Raw genomic sequence first — 8,209 nt, 5'->3', positions numbered from 1 at the left:
TTCCAGGTCTTGTGTTTCCACTCTGGTTCTCACACATTCCATAAAGGCAGGCACACTGAACTTGAAGGAATGGTGGACATACCCCACAGCTTCCACATTTCTGTCGGCTGCTTTGTTTAATGTGTCACAACAGCTCTTCAAAGCTTGTCTCCCCCATTCTTCCACATATTTAGCAAGAGCTGCTGCTGGATGTGGGCTTGTTTGCAAACAGACAGCCCTTACAGGGCCACAAAGGACAGCAGCCACCTCTTCATCTGTGCCCCTCTCTGTAACTAGCCAAAACCTCTCCCAGGCTCCAGGCAGGAGCAGGGCCCTCTAGGCTAAGACAGAGCTCACCATACTTATAGCTGCATCCCTGGAGAAGGCAGTGGCTTTTTATTGTGCTGCTCCTCAGGCAGGATCCACCTGGGAGGATCCCACATGACAAACACCTGGGGCTGCATCCCTGACACACATTTAAGGCTGAGGGGACACAGCTGTGAGGGAGATATCCTCCTGCTAGTGTTTGTCAGCACAGTTGTGCTGTCTGTGTGCCTCACAATTTACTCTGTAATATTTGATGTGTTTTGCATTTAGAAAAATATTTTGTTTATGGAAGGGGAGTGGGAGAAACTTGCAATTAAAAAAATCTCAGCTCCCAGCCCAAAGGAGTAGCCGCAGTGCCAGGATACGTTTGTGAGGGTAAGTGAGAACAACTGCTGCCTTACAAGGATGTGTCTTTGTTGGCCCAAACTCTAACCCACTTTTCTGAACTGAAGGTTTTGGTAGCTTTTAGGACCAAAAGACTTAGTTTACACATTATTAATTTCTTTTTTTTTTATAGAAGAGACTTCACATTCTTTCTTGAGAAAGCATTTGGTATGAGTGCAACCTTTCTAGCGTCAACACTATCATATTTTTTCATGTGCTGCTCTGCCTGCCACCTTTTTCCCAGAGCATGTTGTTATTCCCTCTGCTGTTCAGTATGAGGAGTAAGCAGCAGCTCTGGAGTGGGCAGGAGGTGGAGGCTGAGGTGTGTAATGGGAGCCAGGACATGTGGGCTGCCCAGGCCCAGAGCCATGCCTCTGAGGGACTGCAGTGGACCCTGGCATAAGGCATCAGGAGCTGTTGAGAATGAGCATCTCTGCTGGTTTTAATTGTGTGGGTTGCAACGTGTTAGTTTTCCTTGTAAGGCCACTGAGCACCTGAGCATTTTGGACAAACTGACTGCATACTGCTCTTCTACCACTGTCTTGAGAAGCAGGGGGATGTCTGTGATATTATTGCTCTTTCAGTTTGTTCTTCAAGTGTCCATCTCTGTTTTTGCTTGCAAGAATATGTTTAAAAAAAATTTTAAAATCCTTCAAAACTTGTGAGGGGGAGTTTTTTGGGGGTTTCCCCCCTTTTCTCTGATTTTGATGGGCAGACTATTACTACAAAAGGAATTTCTTTCATCCTGTGAATGAAGCCAGATAATCAAACTGTAAGGTGAATTTGGACTAGAATTAGGGGTTTGACATTCTTTGAGATAACATAATAGAAGACCACCGTGCCTACATCTCCTAGTTTGGAGCTAATTTCCTTACGTAAAGGTCTCTGTAAGGGAGCATGTATCCCCAGCCTCTAGCAAGCGCAAACTCTTACACTGCAGCCACATCCCTGATGGTGACTTGCCTGGGAAGGATCCAAGATAGCTGTTCCTATGCTCTAATTCAGCTAAGCACTTAAACAAACTGCTTCTAATCCTGTATTTATCATACTGACCGGAGGCCTTCATGGAGATGCTTAGTGAAGAGATTGCTTCTTTTTCAGTAGTTGTGAACATCATGCTGTGTGTTCCTTGCCTCGGGTCTGTGAATTACTCATTGTAAACACCACTTTTCCTGTCTGTTTTTCTCCCTTTGGTGCCCTACCTTTCTTCTTTCCAGTATTTCTCAAAGACTGTGCTGCTATGTGTTATTACATTTTATTAAAAAAACTAAACAGTGGAGGTTGCTGGCTGAAATACCAGGTAAACCTTGATGGAAAGGGAGCAGAAATCCAGACTGGAGTAAGACACCATGCTGTAGGTCATGCAGGTTTAATGAGGAAATTGTCCTTCTGATACAAAAGTTAGAGCAGATATGTACCATCTGGAGAGTGCCATGCTGGTGAGCATGCATTTGTGCATTACACTTAAATGGGAGCAGGAGGGAAATGCCTAAATGAGCTATTTGGGGAGCAGCAGGGGACCCAACAGCCCCACCTCTCTAGATGCAGAGCTCCCTCTGGAAGCTGACGCAGGAGAACAGACTCTAACTGCGTGAATAACTTTTTCTTGTTTTTTCTCTGACTTTGCTATTTGGAAATGTCTGTTGCTACTTTTCATGCTGTGTCAGAGACTTAATATCTGACATGTCGAGGCCAAAGTGTCAGGGTTGAGAGGCTGCATCAAAAATGAGTGTGAAGAGAAAGTGAAAGGCTGCAGAGGGTTAGAACATGAGACGTTCTTTCTGTGGTTGGTTCAGCTGTGTCACCTTTGTATTTATGACCACACCCTTATGGTTTCTTTATATCTCAGCAGGAGGTGGGCAGGCTTTGTGTGGGAGTGAGACTGGAGTTTTGTAGTGAAAAAAAGGGAAATCTGACTTTCCTGAGGAGGCTGTTTCCAAGCAGTGACTGTGTAAGCTTGATGTCTATGATGTACTTTCTGGAGATGAGCATCAGGAACCTTCTCAATTCTTGTTGTTCTTGCATCAATTGTAATTATGCCTAAAAAATGCCAAAAACGTAAAGTATGGATAAACTGGACACTGTTAATTATTGGAAAAACATCAGGAGAAAAAGAGACTAGTTGGCAGGATTGTTCCTTGGCTTTCTAGAAAATTAAATGTCATTACAAAGAATCTATAGATTAGTGCTCTCAAGATATGGCCCATGCCATGGAAAGAAAAAGCACCATACTAGTTTAAGGTGGGTTTTTTAAATGACTTTTTTTCCCCCTGGCTCAGAAGGAATGAGGGAAGGCCTAAAATTCAAGTCAGAGCTTCAAGCATGATCTTGGTAGCCAAAGAAGTAAATTTTTTTTTTTTTTGGTGCGTGTGTGGTGTTGGAGAACAGAAAGAAAGGCAGCAAAGCTTTGGTTGTTGGGCTGAAGGATATTTCTACCATTTTGTATGTAGTGCCATTCCCGTTGGCATAATTCCTTTGTTCAGTAGTTCAGGTTGAGATGCATTATGGATGAATGTAGATGAAGAGCTGGAGCTCAGAATTGAAAACATCTTTGTTTCCTCAGAGACCACCCATTTAAAGGTTGATGAGGTTGGTGCCAAAGACAAGACATAGGCAGGAGCTGTGAAGCCAATACAGCTGTCAGCTGATGCAGTAACAGGAAGAAAATTATTTCCACTAGGTGAAATTGGCAGTTGTTGTCTCCAGTAAATTGCATGTCATTGAAATGTTTTGGTAGTGCAGCCAAATTTAATTTCAGCATATGTTGCATATTTCTTCTGCCGTTTGTATTTTCCTTTCATGTTTGTACTGTGTTTCACATGAGAACTGGAGTTCGTTCTGAAGGAATAAAAATATTCAACATGTAATCTAATTAATAAGTGACAAACCATACTCTATTAACCTTAAAGTATACTTTATGTGGTTGACATGTTAATGCAATATACTGTAATTGTTAATATATGGATTCATCAGACTGCACTGACCCTTACAAGATATCTAGACATGTCTTTTAGTAGCAAATTAAAAATAAATCATCAAGAGGAGCCCTTGTTTAGAGTTCAAGTGTAGAATATGCTATAGAGTTATATAGTTGCACCAGGGATGGTTTAAAATTGATACTAGGAAAAAAATTTCATGGAAGGGGTTGTCAAGTATTGACACAGGCTGTCCAGGGAAGCAGTTGAGTCACCATCCGTGAAGGCGTTTAAAGCACGTGTAGATGTGGCACCTTGGGGACATGGTTTAGTGGTGAGCTCGGCAGAGCCAGGTTAATGGTTGGACTTGATGACCTTAAGGGTCTTTCTCAGCTTGAATGATTCTATGATTATGTATATTTATTAATTAAGCCTTGCAACGATTAATTGTTTTTTTCTTTGTATAATGCTTCTTCACAAACAATGTAACTGTTTTATGTTGGGCTCTCTTGTTGTAGCTCTCTGTGTGAAATACTTGACCTTTGTAGAGTGGTGGTAAATGGTGAAATGAAACTTGAGAAACTCTCGGACATTAGAGTTTCATTCTGGCTTTTTAAAGTCTGGAGGGGTGGAATGAATCTCTGCCCTGTGCTGCTGTCAGTCTTTTTCTCTGCCTGTGGGTTGACATCCTCAGAGTTGGATGTCTTCTCATTTTTAGAGGATGTTATTTTCCCTGCTTCCATTGTGAGTGATCCTCCCTAAAGTTTAGTGACTGTAAGGCTGGGATTTGTTTGTGGACACATAGTAGCTCGCAGGAAGAAGTTTTGCCTTCCAGATCTTCATTTTTAACTTCTTTTCTTTTTAGACAGATGTCATGGACTGGCATATTTAGTTTCAAAACAGCCAAATCTTCATTTCCCACTTCATTCACTCTGATCCTTTACTGGATCCTTTTCAAGCTTATATAGCCTTCCCTGGGGTTTTGCTGCTCAGTTAACCTTTCTGTTCCCAACTGTATTTCCAGAATTCTGCTTTGGGACTTCTAAGGAAAACTACAAGATGTTGTATCCTTGAAGGCTGTGTGAACTGGCATTAACAGGGTAGTGTTACGAGCTCTACAAGCACTGTTTTTCCTCCAGAGACGTAAATGACTCCTGTGCAGTAGCTGACCTCTACCAGTGCAGGAAATAACATCATGTAGTGTCTTGTATTTCCAAGAGATAGTATTAAGAGTTTGAGATGGTTTTTGCTTGGCAGGTGTAATTTTCTTAAATCTGGCACTGGTGGTACAATTTCTTAAAATGGGAAAAAGATAGCAAGAATATCAAGTCAGTACATTTTCATGTATCTGTGTACATTACATCTTGTTCTGAAGCCTTGTTTAAGGACATATCAAAATGTAATTTTTTCTAAAGTGTTCACTATTTTATATTATACAGCTGGTGGGTTTAAGGGAGAAGTGTTCTTGTCCTCATCAGAGACATCAGATAGGTGTGGGAAGACAGAAGTCATATTCTGAGCAGATGTGTGTTGCTTTTGAAATCATGTATGCAGGCATTCTGCTAGCAACGTGGAGGGAATGTGTTCATCTCTAATGAATATGGCTCTAAGGCTGCAATTAAAACTGTGACTTGTGCTCATTTCTATTAGCCGCTTCAGCTGTGCTGTTGTTATTCCTAATAGGCAATAATACTTAAACTGACATTAGGAGATCCAAAGCATGCTGCATTTGCAATTGTTTGCTTTAAAGTAAATTTTGCTTCATTGTAAGTGTCCAGCATGATTATTTGGGAGTCACTGCTGATAACTAAATGCTTAGAGCTGTTATGAAGTAGAAGCTAATCAGCTTTCAGGAAGTGATTCATTGGGAGTTAATAAAATGTTTTCCTATTCTGGCCAACTAAAGCAGTTTCACTTAGCAATAATGATTTTTTTTAAAAAAAGTATTTTTAAAAGACTTTTAAACCAAATGAACTTGGAAAAAATCTTCTGAGAAGAATTTCCTGTAATGTCTTTCATCTGTAAGGTTCAGAGCAACCTCTAGGTCAATCACTTTGCAGTAATTTGTGGAAACATAAATGCCTTAATTAAGCAAGTTTTAAATAGAGAAAAGAGCTAGAAATTGTTTGCTTTAATGTATTTATACATCTATGCTTTTCAGCAGTTGGAGAAGTGTGCTAATCTCAAATCAAAATAAAATTAGCTGTTAGATCCTCAGAATTTCTGTAGAACTTTTCACAAATTCATCTGCTTAGTAAGTACTGCCACATGGTGTTAGCATAACTAACTAACCTGATGGAAGCAGATATCTTATCTGAGCCACTTTAATCAATCTTTTTGATGGTTATCAAATGCAATGTTTTCAAGGGGTCCTGATTGTACACTGATGGGCAAGCAATTGCCTTGTGGAGTACATTGCACACATTTAGTCTGTGAAAGCTATGGTCTTGGCTGGAACCAAGATGTAACTCTTAGATTTTTCAGGCAAGTCCTTTGTCTGCTAAATGGAGAAGAAATAGTACTTCAAATTATACAACTTGTTACTATTTACAAATTCTTTTTACTGTAAAAGATAAATTCTCAAAAATACTGTTCTGCCCTGATTTTTTTGATTGTTGGAGTACTTAAAAATCCCCCTTTCTCAATGATCCTACACCACAAACTGGTAAAGCTCCTGGGATAACTGTGGAGGATGTTTGAATCTAAAGCATGAGTGTAAGTCTAGTTCTAACTCTTCAGAGAACAGCAAGATAACCAAATAATCAGACTGCTGTTCTGGTGGTGGTTGTGAGACTAAAAATGAACTGGGATATCTTGAGTGAATGTGTTCTTGTAAAAGAAACACTTCCATACACAATTCAGAAGCAGCCTCGACTACAGGTAAAGGGATATGTAGACAGCAAGAGCTATTGGACAGAAATGTCTGCCAGCTGTGCTACAAACCTGCAACTGGTCACTGCCAATTGAAGTGCCAGATTACAGGCAAACAAAAAATTATTTCTATATCTACTGTCTTCTCTGATATGGGGAGCCAGATCATCCTGTTTTATGGTCCTATTTGACTCCATGTAAGCTAACAATATCACAGGAAGTGTAACAGACTGGGTCTTTCCAGAGCTGTAATGATGCTGCAAGGATGTAAAACTCAGTAACTACAGTCAAGTGTGAAAGGCATCTTTGCCTATTCTGTTCAGAGAGCTCTAAATCCCATTTCCTGATCTGAATACACTGCAGATACCTCCTAGTGTCTTCTTTTTTAAAGGTCACTATGAAGATGTCAAATTCCAACACTTGTGTCACCATCAATTTTCTTGAGATCAAAATCCAACTCCAGAGCAGTGATTTATTATTCTGTATTTGGTGATGGAGGAAAAGAGGAGGAAGCTACACTGCTTTATGGCTTTGGCCAAAAGTGGCTGATGTTGTGCCCATGCCTTTTCTTGATTAAACTTAGCCAAGGTCTGTTATTGGCAGAAGCCAATGAAGTGCTGTATTTAGCATCACTTCCAGTCACTTTTGAATTTCTGTCTTGAAAGACCTTTAACGGGTTGAAAGGGTTAACCCAGTGCAAGGTTTGAGCTCTCATCTCTGGGCATTTACCCCCTTGCAGGTCATGGTCTTCAGGACTCCACTGCAGCAGTATCAAACTAGTATCAAGGCAGTGTGAATGAGGAAAATTTTGTCTTTTGAATCTTGTATAATGCTTCTGGTTCTTGTCCTGTGGAATGTCCTTTTTATGTTTGAGGCTTCTGCATGGATGCCAGTTTGTTGACTTAACTAGTCTTGTTATATACACAAATATAATTTATTGACTCCAAAGGGCTTTTGTCTCAGTTTGAATAGTGTATACCCAGGGTCACTTCCCTCCGAAGAGCAGGAGTGATAGAAAATGGATGCAGTATTTCTGTTTTAGTGATTATCCCAGGATATGGTTTGTAGTCTTAGAACTGCCAGCTCTGGCCTTATCACTGTAATGTGTCCTCACCACCTGCTCAGGGTTCTGTTGGTGAAGAACTGAGGCTTAATTGGTGCTTAATATTAATCGAACAGTGATAACAAAGGAAAAGTCATTACTAACACTAATGTGAATTAGTAGTAAGGATATTGTGGCAACAGCTATTATTGCTGTTTACTTGTCTGGACCACTGGGTTCTGCTAGAAAGTAGGCTATTTTTTATAAAAGACCTATTTACAAGAATGGCAATTTCCCACACAACACTTAAAGGGAACCAGTGAGTAATGATGACACATCCTCCAGATTCACCCAAGCTCACCCAGGTGATGCTGCGTTGTAAGAAGGAAAAGGCAGATTAATCATCAACTATAAAATGAGGGAAAGTGGGTAGGCAGCAGTACTGCTGAAAATACTTGTTAGGAGACCACAAACTGAACATAAAACTTCAGTACCATGCTGCTGCTGGAAAAAAGCAACCAAATTGCTGTTGGGTGAATGAATAGACTCATACGTAAGATGTTAGTACAGTCTTGGAAGTTCTCTTTTAGGAGCTGTGTTTTGGGAAAGAGATAAGCAAAACCTGTAGTTGTCTGTTTTATCCTTGTTCTCTTAGACAACACAAGCTATGAGGAGAATTTGAGATTATTAC

At 40.3% G+C, this 8,209-nt stretch overlaps 1 protein-coding gene across 1 annotated transcript in view; it reads left to right on the top strand.

The window, feature by feature from the left end:
- The first annotated feature begins 495 nt into the window (after window positions 1-495).
- The window catches only part of NYAP2 (neuronal tyrosine-phosphorylated phosphoinositide-3-kinase adaptor 2), a 160,643-nt gene continuing 152,929 nt past the window's right edge, over window positions 496-8,209 (top strand). Inside the window, exon 1 of the mRNA XM_085069621.1 lies at window positions 496-681. The gene's annotated coding sequence lies outside the window, so the exon portion shown is untranslated. The remainder of the gene's footprint in view (window positions 682-8,209) is intronic.

Source organism: Lichenostomus cassidix, chromosome 9, assembly GCF_008360975.1.
Source record: "Lichenostomus cassidix isolate B80296 chromosome 9, HeHo_3.0, whole genome shotgun sequence".
Taxonomy (NCBI): Eukaryota; Metazoa; Chordata; class Aves; order Passeriformes; family Meliphagidae; genus Lichenostomus; species Lichenostomus cassidix.
The sequence above is the reverse complement of the archived record's forward strand: the minus strand, read 5'-3'. Positions and strand labels throughout refer to the sequence as shown.